The following is a 17,038-nucleotide window of genomic DNA, read 5'->3' as shown; positions in this document are numbered from 1 at the left end:
CAAGTAGTTCTTCCAAAGTCTATACTTTGGTTTCATACATGGATCCTCTCTCGGATTTTATGGCCTCGAGCCATTCATCGGAATCTGGGCCCACCATTGCTTATCCATAGCTCGTAGGTTCATTGTTGTCTAGCAACATGACCTTCAAGACAGGATTACCGCACCACTCTGAAGCAGTACGCGTCCTTGTCGACCTACGCGGTTTGGTAGTGACTTGATCCGAAGTTTCATGATCACTATCATCAGCTTCCACTTCAACTGGTGTAGGCGCCACAAGAACAACTTCCTGTGCCCTGCTACACACTAGTTGAAGTGACGGTTCAATAACCTCATCAAGTCTCCACCATCCTCCCACTCAATTCTTTTGAGAGAAACTTTTCCTCGAGAAAGGACCCGATTCTAGAAACAATCCCTTTTGCTTCCGGATCTGAGACAGGAGGTATACCCAACTATTTTGGGTGTCCTATGAAGATGCATTTATCCGCTTTGGGTTCGAGCTTATCAGCCTGGAACTTTTTCACATAAGCGTCGCAGCCCCAAACTTTATAAGAAATGACAACTTAGGTTTCTCTAAACCATAGTTCATACGGTGTCATCTTAATGGAATTGTGTGGTGCCCTATTAAAGTGAATGCGGTTGTGTCTAATGCCTAACCCATAAACGATAGTGTTAATTCGATAAGAGACATCATGGTATGCACCATATCCAATAGGGTGCAGTTACGATGTTCGGACACACCATCACAGTATGGTGTTCCAGGCGGTATTAGTTGTGAAACAATTTCCACAATGTCTTAATTGTGTGCCAAACTCGTAACTCAGATATTTATCTCTATGATCACATCATAGACATTTTATCCTTTTGTCACGACGATCTTCAACTTCACTCTAAAATTACATGAACCTTTCAACAATTCAGATTTGTGTTTCATCAAGTAAATATACTAAGAATCTACTCAAATCATCTGTGAAGTAAAAGCATAACGATATTCACTGCGTGCCTCAACACTCATTGGATTTCACACATCAAATGTATTACTTCCAACAAGTTGCTCTCTTGTTCCATCTCACTGAAAACGAGGCCTTTCAGTCATCTTGCCCATGTGGTATGATTTGCATGTCTGAAGTGATTCAGAAACAAGTGAGTCCAAACGATCCATCTGCATGGAGTTTCTTCATGCGTATATACCAATAGACGTGGTTCACATGTCTCAATCTTTTCAAAAACGAGTGAGTCCAAAGATCCATCAATATGGAGCTTCTTCATGCGTTATATACCAATATGACTTAAGTGGCAGCGCCACAAGTATGTGGTACTATCATTACTATCTTATATCTTTTGGCACGATCATGTGTATCACTACGATCGAGATTCAATAAACCATTCATTTTAGGTGCAAGACCGTTGAAGGTATTATTCAAATAAACAGAGTAACCATTATTCTCCTTAAACGAATAACCGTATTGCGATAAACATAATCCAATCATGTTTATGCTCAACGCAAACACCAAATGACAATTATTTAGGTTTAACACCAATCTCGATGGTAGAGGGAGCAGGCGATGCTTGATCACATCAACCTTGGAAACACTTCCAACACACATCGTCATCTCACCTTTAGCTAGTCTCCGTTTATTCCGTAGCTCTTTTATTCCGAGTTACTAACACTTAGCAACCGAACCGGTATCTTAATACCCTGGTGCTACTAGGAGTACTAGTAAAGTACACATTTAATACAATGTATATCCAATATACTTCTGTCAACCTTGTCAGCCTTCTCATCTACCAAGTATCTAGGGTAGTTCTGCTTCAGTGACCGTTCCCTCATTACAGAAGCACTTAGTCTCGGGTTTGGGTTCAACCCTGGGTTTCTTCACTAGAGCAGCAACTGATTTGTCGTCTCATGAAGTATCCCTTCTTGCCCTTGCCCTTCTTGAAACTAGTGGTTTTACTAACCATCAACAATTGATGCTCCTACTCGATTTCTACTTTCGCGGTGTCAAACATCGCGAATTGCTCAAGGATCATCATGTCTATCCATGATATGTTATAGTTCATCATGAAGCTCTAATAGCTTGGTGGCAGTGACTATGGAGAACCATCACTATCTCATCTGGAAGATTAACTCCCACTCGATTCAAGTGATTGTAGTACTCAGACAGTCTGAGCACATGCTCAATGATTGAGCTTTTCTCCCTTAGTTTGCATGTTAAGAAACTTGTCGGAGGTCTCATACCTCTTGACGTGGGCATGAGCCTGAAATCCTAATTTTAGCTCTTGGAACATCTCATATGTTCTGCAACGTTTCAGAAAATGTCTTCGCTGCCTCAATTCTAAACCGTTTAACATTACGCACTGAACTATCACGTAGTCATCAAAATGTGTATGTCAGATGTTCGCAACATCCACAAACGACGCTCGAGGTTCAGCACACCGAGCGGTGCATTAAGGACATAAGCCTTCTGTGCAGCAATGAGGACAATCCTCAGTATACAGACCCAGTCGCATAATTGCTATTATCAACTTTCAACTAAAATTTTCTCTAGGAACATATCTTAAACAGTAGAACTAAAGCACAAGCTACGACATAATTTGCAAAGTCCTTCTGACTATGTTCATGATAATTAAGTTCATCTAATGAACTCCCACTCAGATAGACATCCCTCTAGTCATCTAAGTGATACATGATCCGAGTGAACTAGGCCGTGTCCGATCATCACGTGAGACGGACTAGTCATCATCGGTGAACATCTCCATGTTGATCATATCTACTATACGACTCATGTTCGACCTTTCGGTCTCTTGTGTTCCGTGGCCATGTCTGTACATGCTAGGCTCGTCAAGTCAACCTAAGTGTTTTGCGTGTGTAAATCTGGCGTACACCCGTTGTATGTGAACATTAGAATCTATCACACCCGATCATCACGTGGTGCTTCGAAACAACGAACTTTCGCAACGGTGTATAGTTAGGGGGAACACTTGAAATTTTAATGAGGGATCATCTTATTTATGCTACCGTCATTCTAAGCAAATAAGATGTAAACATGACAAACATCACATGCAAATCATAAAGTGACATGATATGGCCAATATCATTTTGCGCCTTTGATCTCCATCTTCAGGCACGACATGATCACCTTCGTCACCGGCATGACACCATGATCTCCATCATCGTGTCTTCATGAAGTTGTCTCGCCCACTATTACTTCTACTACTATGGCTAACGGTTTAGCAATAAAGTAAAGTAATTACATGGCGTTTTCAATGACACGCAGGTCATACAATAAATTAAGACAACTCCTATGGCTTCTGCCGGTTGTTATACTCATCGACATGCAAGTCGTGATTCCTATTACAAGAACATGATCAATCTCATACATCACATATATAATTCATCACATTCTTTTGGCCATATCACATCACATAGCATACCCTGCAAAAACAAGTTAGACGTCCTCTAATTGTTGTTGCATGTTTTACGTGGCTACTATGGGTTTCTAACAAGAATGTTTCTTACCTACGCAAAAGCCACAACGGTGATATGCCAATTGCTATTTACCCTTCATAAGGACCCTTTTCATCGAATCCTATCCGACTAAAGTGGGAGAGACTGGCACCCGCTAGCCACCTTTATGCAACAAGTGCATGTCAGTCGGTGGAACCTGCCTCACGTGAGCGTACGTGTAAGGTCAGTCCGGGCCGCTTCATCCCATGATGCCGCCGAATCAAGATAGGACTAGTAACGGTAAGCAAATTGAACAAACCAACGCCCACAACAACTTGTGTTCTACTCGTGCATAGAATCTACGCAATAGACCTAACTCTGATACCACTGTTGGGGAAAGTAGCAGAAATTCAAAATTTTCTACGCATCACCAAGATCAATCTATGGAGTAACTAGCAACGAGAGAGAGGGGAGTGCATCTTCATGCCCTTGAAGATTGCGATGCGGAAGCGTTGCAAGAACGCGGTTGGTGGAGTCGTTCACTAAGCGATTCAGATCGCGGTCGAATCCGATCTAAGCACCGAACAACGGTGCCTCCGCGTTCAACACACGTATAGCCCAGGGACGTCTCCTCCTTCTTGATCCATCAAGGGGAGAGGAGAAGTTGAGGGAGAGCTCCTTCAGCACGATGGCGTGGTGGTGGAGCTTGCAGTTCTCCGGCAGAGCTTCGCCAAGCACTATTACGGAGGAGGAGGTGTTGGGGAGGGAGAGGGCTGCGCCAGGGGAAGGGTGAAGCTCCCATGCACCTCCCCACTATATATAGGGGTGGAGGGGGCTGGTTTCTTGCCCTCCAAGTCCATTGGGGCGTTGGCAAAGGTGGGAGGAAAGAAATCCCATCATTTCCTTCCCCACCGATTGTTATCCCCCCTTTTTAGGGATCTTGATCTTATCCCTTCGGGATATGATATTATTCCTTCTAAGGGGGGATCTTGGTGCGCCTTGACCAGGGGTGTGGGGCCTTGCCCCCACTACCCACGTTCAAGTGGGTCCCCCCATGCAGGTTGGCCCCACTCCGGAACCTTCTAGAACCTTCTCGGTACAATACCGAAAAATCCTGAACATTTTCTGGTGGCCAAAATAGGACTTCCCATATATAAATCTGACGTCCGGGATCTCATCCGGGACTCTGAATAACATTCGGTAACTGCACACTAATTCCCATAACAACTCTAGCGTCACCGAACCTTAAGTGTGTAGACCCTACGGGTTCGGGAATCATGCAGACATGACCGAGACAGCTCTCTGGCTAATAACCAACAGCGGGATCTGGATACCCATGTTGGCTCCCACATGTTCCACGATGATCTCATCGCATGAACCACGATGTCAAGGATTCAAGCAATCCCGTATACAATTCCCTTTGTCAATCGATACGTTACTTGCCCGAGATTCGATCGTCGGTATCCCAATACCTTGTTCAATCTCGTTACCGGCAAGTCACTTTACTCGTTCCGTAATGCATGATCCCGTGACTAACTACTTAGTCACATTGAGCTCATTATGATGATGCATTACCGAGTGGGCCCAGAGATACCTCTCTGTCACATGGAGTGACAAATCCCAGTCTCGATTCGTGCCAACCCAACAGACACTTTCGAAGATACCCGTAGTGCACCTTTATAGCCACCCAGTTACGTTGTGACGTTTGGCACACCCAAAGCATTCCTACGGTATCCGGGAGTTGCACAATCTCATGGTCTAAGGAAATGATACTTGACATTAGAAAAGCTTTTAGCAAACGAACTACATGATCTTGTGCTATGCTTAGGATTGGGTCTTGTCCATCACATCATTCTCCTAATGATGTGATCCCGTTATCAATGACATCCAATGTCCATGGTCAGGAAACCATAACCATATATTGATCAACGAGCTAGTCAACTAGAGGCTCACTAGGGACATGTTGTGGTCTATGTATTCACACATGTATTACGGCTTCCAGTTAATACAATTATAGCATGAACAATAGACAATTATCATGAACAAGGAAATATAATAATAACCATTTTATTATTGTCTCTAGGGAATATTTCCAACACTAGCTACTCGTCGTCGGAGATGTTGACTATCTCCGTGCCCTGCTCCGGCAGCATGGGCGGCAGCAGCAGCTCCGGCGCCTCCGACGGCTCCGCTCCGGCGTCCTCCTCTATCCCCGCGTCGAGTTTGGTGAAGAGCGCGTCGGACGCCGCCTGCTCCTGCTGGAGGAACTGCCGGTTGGCCTCCATAGGCCTCATCCTGGTTGGACTCCAAGATGGCCTGCTCTGCCATCTTCGCGGCTTGGGCGACGGTGAACTCCGCCTCCGCCATGTTGAACTCCGGAGCAGGCTTTTCCGCCTCGTCCTCCTCCGGATCCGCCACCTCCATCGGCTCCAGAAGCTGCTCTCCCTCCTCCGGCTCCGGCGAGTCCGGAGGCAGCCCGGCAGCGATGCAGGCGACATGCCTTGCCTGGATCTCCTCCGCTATCTGCCTCCGGCGCTTCGGCGTGAGCATAGCGTTGTTGGAAATATGCCCTAGAGGTAATAATAAAATGGTTATTATTGTATTTCCTTGTTCATGATAATTGTCTACTGTTCATGCTATAATTGTATTAACTGGAAACTGTAATACATGTGTGAATACATAGACCACAACATGTCCCTAGTGAGCCTCTAGTTGACTAGCTCATTGATCAATAGATGATTATGGTTTCTTGACCATGGACATTGGATGTCATTGATAACGGGATCACATCATTAGGAGAATGATGTGATTGACAAGACCCAATCCTAAGCATAGCACAAGATCGTGTACTTCGTTTTGCTAGAGCTTTTCTAATGTCAAGTATCGTTTCCTTAGACCATGAGATTGTGCAACTCCCGGATACCGTAGGAATGCTTTGGGTGTACCAAACGTCACAACGTAACTGGGTGGCTATAAAGGTGCACTACAGGTATCTCCAAAAGTGTCTGTTGGGTTGGCATGAATCAAGACTGAGATTTGTCACTCCGTATGACGGAGAGGTATCTCTGGGCCCAGTCGGTAGTGCATCATCATAATGAGCTCAATGTGACTAAGTAGTTAGTCACGTGATCATGCATTACGGAACGACTAAAGTGACTTGCCGGTAACGAGATTTAACGAGGTATAGGGATACCACGATCGAATCTCGGGCAAGTAACGTACCGATTGACAAAGGGAATTGTATACGGGATTGCTTGAATCCCAGATATCGTGGTTCATCCGATGAGATCATCGTGGAACATGTGGGAGCCAACATGGGTATCCAGATCCCGCTATTGGTTATTGGCCGAAGAACGTCTTGGTCATGTCTGCATGGTTCCCGAACCCGTAGGGTCTACACACTTAAGGTTCGGTGACACTAGAGTTGTTATGGGAAGTAGTATGTGGTTACCGAAGGTAATTCGGAGTCCCGAATGTGATCCCGGACATCACGAGGAGTTCCGAAATGGTCTGGCAGTGAAGATCGATATATTGGACGAAGGGTGTTGGAGTCCAGAAGTGTTCCGGGGGTACCAGGCTATGGCCAGCATGACCGAAAGGTGTTTCGGGAGCCCCGACAAGTGTTGGAGGGCCTCATGGGCCAAAGGGGAAGGGGCAAACCAGCCCACTAAGGGGTGGTGCGCCCCCCACACCCTTTCCCACGTTATTTGGGGAGGTGGGGCGCCTCCACCTAGCTTGGGAGGCAATCCTCCACCTGCTTGGCTGGGGGGCAAGTCTCCCTAGGATTTTCCCTAGGGATATCCAATCTGCTTGGCCGCCGCCCCCCTAGGGGAAATCCTAGGTCGCTTCCCCCTCTCCCCTTGCCCCTATATATAGTGGAGGGGTGGGAGGGCAGCCGCACATCTTCCCTGGCGCAGCCCTCCCTCCTCCTACACCTCCTCCTCCATAGTGCTTGACGAAGCCCTGCTGGAGAACCACGAGCTCCACCACCACCACGCCGTCGTGCTGTTGGACTTCTCCCTCAACTTCTCCTCTCCCCTTGCTGGATCAAGAAGGAGGAGACGTCCCCGGGCTGTATGTGTGTTGAACGCGGAGGCGCCGTCCATTTGGCGCTTGATTGGATCTTCCGCGATTTGAATCGCCGCGAGTACGACTCCATCAACCGCGTTCTTGTAATGCTTCCGCTTAGCGATCTTTAAAGGTATGAAGATGCTCATCCTCTCCCTCTGTTGTTGCTAGAATATCCATAGATTGATCTTGGTGACACGTAGGAAAATTTTGAATTATTACTACGTTCCCCAACAGTGGCATTATGAGCTAGGTCTATTGTGTAGATTCTATGCATGAGTAGAACACAAGTAGTTGTGGGCGTTGGTTTGTTCAATTTTCTTACCGTTACTAGTCCTATCTTGTTTCGGTGGTATTGTGGGATGAAGCGGCCCAGACCGACCTTACACGTACGCTTACATGAGACAGGTTCAACCGACTAACATGCACTTGTAGCATAAAGGTGGCTAGCGGGTGCCAGTCTCTCCCACTTTAGTCAGATCGGATTCGATGAAAAGGGTCCTTATGAATGGTAAATAGCAATTGGCATATCACCATTGTGGCTTTTGCGTATGTAAGAAACGTTCTTGCTAGAAACCCATAGCAGCCACGTAAAACATGCAACAACAATTAGAGGACGTCTAACTTGTTTTTGCAGGATATGCTATGTGATGTGATATGGCCAAAAGGAAGTGATGAATTATATATATGTGATGTATGAGATTGATCATGTTCTTGTAATAGGAATCACGACTTGCATGTCGATGAGTATGACAACCGGCAGGAGCCATAGGAGTTGTCCTAATTTATTGTATGACCTGCGTGTCATTGAAAATGCCATGTAATTACTTTACTTTATTACTAACCGTTAGCCATAGTAGTAGAAGTAATAGTGGGCGAGACAACTTCATGAAGACACGATGATGGAGATCATGGTGTCATGCCGGTGACGAAGGTGATCATGCCGCACCTCAAAGATGGAGATCAAAGGCGCAAAATGATATTGGCCATATCATGTCACTTTATGATTTGCATGTGATGTTTATCATGTTTACATCTTATTTGCTTAGAACGACGGTAGCATAAATAAGATGATCCCTCATTAAAATTTCAAGAAAGTGTTCCCCCTAATTTCGAAGCACCACGTGATGATCGGGTGTGATAGATTCTAACGTTCACATACAACGGGTGTAAGCCAAATTTACACATGCAAAACACTTAGGTTGACTTGACAAGCCTAGCATGTACAGACATGGCCTCAGAACACAAGAGACGGAAAGGTCGAACATGAGTCGTATAGTAGATACGATCAACATAAAGATGTTCACCGATGATGACTAGTCCGTCTCACGTGATGATCGGACATGGCCTAGTTGACTCGGATCATGTATCACTTAGATGACTAGAGGGATGTCTATCTAAGTGAGAGTTCATTAAATAACCAGATGAAATTAATTATCATGAACATAGTCAAAAGGTCTTTGCAAATTATGTCGTAGCTTACGCTTTAGTTCTACTGTTTAAGATATGTTCCTAGAGAAAATTTTAGTTGAAAGTTGATAGTACTCCCTCCGTCCGGAAATACTTGTCATCAAAATGAATAAAAGGGGATGTATGTAGATGTGTTTTAGTTCTAGATACATCCTTTTTTGTCCATTTTGATGACAAGTATTTTCGGACGGAGGGAGTAGCAATTATGCGGACTGGGTCCGTAAACTAAGGATTATCCTCATTGCTGCGCAGAAGGCTTATGTCCTTAATGCACCGCTCGGTGTGCTGAACCTCGAGCGTCGTCCATGGATGTTGCGAACATCTGACATACACGTTTTGATGACTACATGATAGTTCAATGTGTAATGTTAAACGGTTTAGAATTGCGGCACCGAAGACATTTTGAAATGTCGTGGAACATATGAGATGTTCCAAGAGCTGAAATTAGGATTTCAGGCTCGTGCCCATGTCAAGAGGTGTGAGACCTCTGATAAGTTTCTTAACCTGCAAACTAAGGGACAAAAGCTCAATCGTTGAGCATGTGCTCAGATTGTCTGAGTACTGCAATCGCTTGAATTGAGTGGGAGTTAATCTTCCATATGACATAGTGATAATTCTCCAAAGTCATTGCCACCAAGCTACTAGAGCTTCGTGATGAACTATAACATATCAGGGATAAATATGATGATCCTTGAGCTGTCTGCGATGTTTGACTCCGCGAAAGTAGAAATCAAGTAGGAGCATCAATTGTTGATGGTTAGTGAAACCACTAGTTCCAAGAAGGGCAAGGGCAAGAAGGGATACTTCATGAAATGGCAAATCAGTTGCTGCTCTAGTGAAGAAACCCAAGGTTGAACCCAAACCCGAGACTAAGTGCTTCTGTAATGAGGGGAACGGTCACTGAAGCAAAACTACCCTAGATACTTGGTAGATGAGAAGGCTGGCAAGGTCGATAGACGTATATTGGATATATATTATATTAATGTGTACTTTACTAGTACTCCTAGTAGCACCAGGGTATTAGATATACCGGTTCGGTTGCTAGGTGTTAGTAACTCGAAATAAAAGCTACGGAATAAACGGAGACTAGCTAAAGGTGAGGTGACGATATGTGTTGGAAGTGTTTCCAAGGTTGATGTGATCAAGCATCGCATACTCCCTCTACCATCGAGATTGGTGTTAAACCTAAATAATTGTTATTTGGTGTTTGCGTTGAGTATAGACATGATTGGATTATGTTTATCGCAATACGGTTATTCATTTAAGGAGAATGATGGTTACTCTGTTTATTTGAATAATACCTTCAATGGTCTTGCACCTAAAATGAATGGTTTATTGAATCTTGATCGTAGTGATACACATGTTCATGCCAAAAGATATAAGATAGTAATGATAGTACCACATACTTGTGGCACTGCCATTTGAGTCATATTGATATAAAACGCATGAAGAAGCTCCATGTTGATGGATCTTTGGACTCACTTGTTTTTGAAAAGATTGAGACATGCGAACCATGTCTATTGGTATATATGCATGAATAAACTCCATACAGATGGATCGTTTGGACTCACTTGATTTTGAATCACTTGAGACATGCAAATCATACCACATGGGCAAGATGACTGAAAGGCCTCGTTTTCAGTGAGATGGAACAAGAAAGCAACTTGTTGGAAGTAATACATTTTGATGTGTGCAGTCCAATGAGTGCTGAGGCATGCAGTGGATATCTTTATGTTCTAACTTCACGGATGATTTGAGTAGATGCTAAGTATATTTACTTGATGAAACACAAGTTTGAATTATTGAAAGGTACAAGTAATTTCAGAGTGAAGTTGAAGATCGTCGTGACAAGAGGATAAAATGTCTATGATATGATCATAGAGATGAATATCCGAGTTACGAGTTTGGCACACAATTAAGACATTGTGGAAATTGTTTCACAACTAACACCTCCTAGAACACCATAGTGTGATGGTGTGTCTGAACATCATAACTGCACCCTATTGGATATGGTGCATACCATGATGTCTCTTATCGAATTATCACTATTGTTTATGGGTTAGGCATTAGAGACAACCGCATTCACTTTAAATAGGGTACCACGCAATTCCGTTAAGACGACACCGCATGAACTATGGTTTAGAGAAACCTAAGTTGTCATTTCTTAAAAGTTTGGGGCTGCGACGCTTGTGTGAAAAAGTTTCAGGCTGATAAGCTCGAACCCAAAGCGGATAAATGCATCTTCATAGGACACCCAAAAATAGTTGGGTATACCTCTTGTCTCAGTTTCGGAAGCAAAAGGGATTGTTTCTAGAATCAGGTCCTTTCTCGAGGAAAAGTTTCTCTCGAACGAATTGAGTGGGTGGATGGTGGAGACTTGATGAGGTTATTGAACCATCACTTCAACTAATGTGTAGCAGGCACAGGAAGTTGTTCCTATGGCACCTACACCAATTGAAGTGGAAGCTGATCATATTGATCATGAAACTTCGGATCAAGTCACTACCAAAACTCGTAGGTTGACAAGGGTACGTACTACTTCAGAGTGGTACGTAATCCTGTCTTGGAGGTCATGTTGCTAGAAACTAATGAACCTATAACCTATGATCTATGGAGAAGCGATGGTGGGCCTGGATTCAGATGAATGGCTCGAGACCATAAAATCCGAGAGAGGATCCATGTATGAAAACAAAGTATGGACTTTGGAAGAACCACTTGATGGTTGTAAGGCTGTTGGGTGCAGATGGATTTTAAAAGGAAGACGGACAATGATGGTAAGTATCACCATTAAGAAAGCTCGACTTGTCGCTAAGATATTTTCCGACAAGTTCAAGGAGTTGACTATGATGAGACTTTCTCACTCGTAGCGTTGCTAAGAGACTGTTGGAATTATATTAGCAATTACTACATTATTTATGAAATCTTGCAGATAGGATGTCAAAACATTGTTTCCTCGATGATTTTCTTGAGGAAAGGTTGTATGTGATACAACCAGAAGGTTTTGACAATCCTGAAAGATGCTAACAAGTATGCAAAGCTCCAGCAATCCTTCTAAGGACCGGAGTAAGCATCTCGGAGTTGGAATATACGCTTTGATGAGATGATCAAAGATTTTGGGTTTATACAAAGTTTATGAGAAACTTATATTTCCAAAGAAGTGAGTGGGAGCACTATAGAATTTCTGATGAGTATATGTTGTTGACATATTGTTGATCAGAAATGATGTAGAGTTTCTGGAAAGCATATAGGGTTATTTGAAAAGTGTTTTTTCAATGGAAAACCTGGATTAAGCTACTTGAACATTGAGCATCAAGATCTATAAGGATAGATCAAAATCGCTTAATAGTACTTTCAAACGAACACATACCGTGACAAGATTTTGAAGGAGTTCAAAATAGATCGGCAAAGAAGGAGTTCTTGGATGTGTTGAAAGGTGTGAGTATTGAGTAAGACTCAAACCTGACCACGGTAGAATAGAGGGAAAGGACGAAGGTCGTCCCCTATGCTTTAGACGTAGGCTCTACAGTATGCTATGCTGAGTACCGCACCTGAAGTGTGCCTTGCCATGAGTCAGTCAAGGGGTACAAGTGTGATCCATGAATGGATCACAGGACAACGGTCAAGGTTATCCTTAGTAACTAGTGGACTAAGGAATTTTCTCGATTATGGAGGTGGTAAAAGAGTTCGTCGTAAAGGGTTACGCCGATGCAAACTTTGACACTAATCTGGATGATTCTGAGTAATAAACCAGATTCATATAGTAGAACAGTTATTTGGAATAGCTCCAAATAGAGCGTGGTAGCTGCATCTACAAGATGACATAGAGATTTTTAAAGCACACACGGATCTGAAAGGTTCAGACCCGTTGACTAATAACCTCTCTCACAAGCGAGATATGATCAAACCCCATGGGTGTTGAATTCATTACAATCACATAGTGATGTGAACTAGATTATTGACTCTAGTGCAAGTGGGAGACTGTTCGAAATATGCCCTAGAGGCAATAATAAAATGGTTATTATTGTATTTCCGTGTTCATGATAATTGTCTATTGTTCATGCTATAATTGTATTAACTGGAAACCGTAATACATGTGTGAATACATAGACCACAACATGTCCCTAGTGAGCCTCTAGTTGACTAGCTCGTTGATCAATAGATGGTTATGGTTTCCTGACCATGGACATTGGATGTCATTGATAACGGGATCACATCATTAGGAGAATGATGTGATGGACAAGACCCAATCCTAAGCATAGCACAAGATCGTGTACTTCGTTTTGCTAGAGCTTTTCTAATGTCAAGTATCGTTTCCTTAGACCATGAGATTGTGCAACTCCCGGATACCGTAGGAATGCTTTGGGTGTACCAAACGTCACAACGTAACTGGGTGGCTATAAAGGTGCACTACAGGTATCTCCGAAAGTGTCTGTTGGGTTGGCATGAATCAAGACTGGGATTTGTCACTCCATATGACGGAGAGGTATCTCTGGACCCACTCGGTAATGCATCATCATAATGAGCTCATTGTGACTAAGTAGTTAGTCACGGGATCATGCATTATGGAACGACTAAAGTGACTTGCCGGTAACGAGATTGAACGAGGCATTGGGATACCGACGATCGAATTTCGGGCAAGTAACGTACCAATTGACAAAGGGAATTGTATACGGGATTGCTTGAATCCCAGACATCGTGGTTCATCCGATGAGATCATCGTGGAACATGTGGGAGCCAACATGGGTATCCAGATCCCGCTATTGGTTATTGGCCGAAGAACGTCTCGGTCATGTCTGCATGGTTCCCGAACCCGTAGGGTCTACACACTTAAGGTTCGATGACACTAGAGTTGTTATGGGAAATAGTATGTGGTTACCGAAGGTAGTTCGGAGTCCCGGATGTGATCCCGGACGTCACGAGGAGTTCCGGAATGGTCTGGCGGTGAAGATCGATATATTGGACGAAGGGTGTTGGAGTCCAGAAGTGTTCCGGGGGTACCAGGCTATGGCCAGCATGACCGAAATGTGTTTCGGGAGCCCCGGCAAGTGTTGGAGGGCCTCATGGGCCAAAGGGGAAAGGGCAAACCAGCCCACTAAGGGGTGGTGCGCCCCCCACACCCTTTCCCACGTTATTTGGGGAGGTGGGGCGCCTCCACCTAGCTTGGGAGGCAATCCTCCACCTGCTTGGCTGGGGGGCAAGTCTCCCTAGGATTTTCCCTAGGGAGATCCAATCTGCTTGGCCGCCGCCCCCTAGGGGAAACCCTAGGGTGCCTCCCCCTCTCCCCTTGCCCCTATATATAGTGGAGGGGTGGGAGGGCAGCCGCACCTCTTCCCTGGCGCAGCCCTCCCTCCTCCTACACCTCCTCCTCCATAGTGCTTGGCGAAGCCCTGCTGGAGAACCACGAGCTCCACCACCACCATGCCGTCGTGCTTAGGGCTGGAAAAAAAGCTCGAAGCTCGTGAGCTAAACGAGTAGCTCGTGACTCGGCTCGAATCGACTCGAACTCGAAGAATAATTAGTCGAGCCAAGCTTTAGTTTAAGATCGTTTATAGACCAAGTTAAACGAGCCAATCTCACGAGTACTCGTGTAAATCGTTAGGCTCGGTACAAAAGATTAGCCACTCCTAATACGAAAAAAGATCAGTCACTCAGCACCCTATGTCCCAGGCGCACAACACAAGGCTTAGCCGTTGAAGGCCCAACCGCCGAGACTCATGTGTTACAAGGAAATTACTATTGTTTAGTGATATATATGTTTAATATATACATAATCATTTTATAATATATGAGGGTTTTATGTTCATATATTTAACGAGCTTAACAAGCTAAACGAGCCAGCTCGCGAGTTATACGAGTCGAGCCAATCTTGGATTTGAGCTCGTTATAATAACGAGTCGAGTCGAGCTAGCTCGTTAACGAAACAATCTCTAGCGAGTCGAGCCGAGCTAGCTCGACTCGGCTCGAATTCCAGCCCTAGTCGTGCTGTTGGACTTCTCCCTCAACTTCTCCTCTCCCCTTGCTGGATCAAGAAGGAGGAGACGTCCCCAGGCTGTACGTGTGTTGAACGCGGAGGCGCCGTCCATTTGGCGCTTGATCGGATCTTCCGCGATTTGAATCGCCGCGAGTATGACTCCATCAACCGCGTTCTTGTAATGCTTCCGCTTAGCGATCTTCAAAGGTATGAAGATGCTCATCCTCTCCCTCTCTTGTTGCTAGAATATCCATAGATTGATCTTGGTGACACGTAGGAAAATTTTGAATTATTACTACGTTCCCCAACAAGCATACGTGGTGATCTTCTGCCGGACCATGGTAATGCCGGAAAGCGTGGGACTGAGAGCAGGGGAGAGGAGGCGGACGGACTCGGGTGGTGGCACATAGAGGGAGGAGGTGGATGAGCTACGGTTGGGGGACGCCGGCCGGGTTAAATAGCCAGATTTGGCCTCAGGCAGCGAGCCAGAGCGGCGCCACGCGATGACGAAGGAGGCGTCCACCGGACCGCCGGGCACTACAAGAAATATGTCAACTAGTGACCTTCTGTCAGTGACCCTGGAAGAATTGGTCATAGATCTATGACCATTTCAGACCAATTGGTCAAAAGCTGTTCGGGGGGCTCCAAACCCTAAACCATTGCGACCGTTTTGGTCAGAAAGGTCGTAATTTCCTTACACGAAATAGTCACAAAGCAAACAGTGCTAGTCCGCTGCCTTATTTCTAGTTGTTAATGACCAATATAGATGGTCATAGCCTTGTAAATTGTGGTGGGTTGCTATGAGTAGGCGCCACCTCATCAGTTTTGCCTATGTGTCATGTCCATGTGGCAGTTTTTGCCCTAGGTTGTAAAGCAACCTATATTTCTGTCATTCCCAAAATTCTCAAAAAAATCTCATAAATTCTTTGGGTCATATCTTCGTCAAATATGTAAAAAACCTTCCTTGCCTAGTTCAAAAATATTCATTTTCCTATTTGTTCAGAACAACAGTTTGTGAAGGAAGTACCACTTTGGCATGTCCAAATAGTATCCATTTTCTACAGTGCTTTTCTATGCCCAAATAACCATCCTCCACCAAATGCCAGCTCAATCCATTCATTATTTTGAGCCGAGCTTCAACATTTGTATTTATGTCCAGTGTGGTAGTTTGCAAAGCAAGTACCACATAGGCTCCTCCTTTTGAGCTGAAAATTTGTGAAGACGGTCTTCTTAGTAACTGATCATCCTCAGCCAAAACTCACGCCCATTAGCCATGTGCATTTCCCGTACCGCAAATCAAACACTTGGCTGCTTATTCATGTTTGAGCATCGATCGGTCTCTTCATGAGAATCTTATGTTGTGATTTTCTTCCTAGCACCTACCTGGGGAGTGCCCAACCCACTAGACATGCCTAGGCCGCCCAGAACACATGGCAACGCCACAGTCACGCGGTGACCATGCGGCGGGCATGCGAGCTTACGCGCTCTAGAGTTGGGGCCCTCAGCCACCGTCCAAACCTCGATGTCTCGCCATCAAACCATGTATTTTTGATTAAATAGATACTTATTTACCTAGAAATGATTTTTGGAAAAAATAAAGAGCAAACTATGAGGCAGCTGCAGTTCAAATTTGACCCGTTTCCAACTGAATCGACGACAGTTTGTCTTTTTCACCAGAGGTGGATCAAAACTTTTTTCACCCAACCATTTTGTCAATTGTGCATTATATATGGCCTAGTATTTTATAAAATTTATTTGGTCCATTTTTGCAACAATTATTTGGTAGTTTCTTCACAAAAAAACCTCCTTTTGGGCACTCAAAAAATCAAAAATGAATTTTCCGTGCAAAGAAAATGAAAACTTCCTTAGGCAACATTGTTTGGAATTCCAAGATGTACCCTTGTGCACAATATGAGATCATTTGAACAAACTATGCCATGAATGTGGCCATAAGATTGATCATTTGGCTTGAAAGTCATGAATCTTCACCCATGATAGCTCATTTCTGAGAATACTTTTTTAAAATAATTACCGTATTACAAGTTTATTATTTTTCCTGGAAAATTGGTCACATATAATGACAC

The sequence above is a fragment of the Triticum dicoccoides genome, chromosome 6B, assembly GCF_002162155.2.
Source record: "Triticum dicoccoides isolate Atlit2015 ecotype Zavitan chromosome 6B, WEW_v2.0, whole genome shotgun sequence".
Classification (NCBI taxonomy): Eukaryota; Viridiplantae; Streptophyta; class Magnoliopsida; order Poales; family Poaceae; genus Triticum; species Triticum dicoccoides.
Note: the sequence above shows the minus strand (reverse complement) of the source record.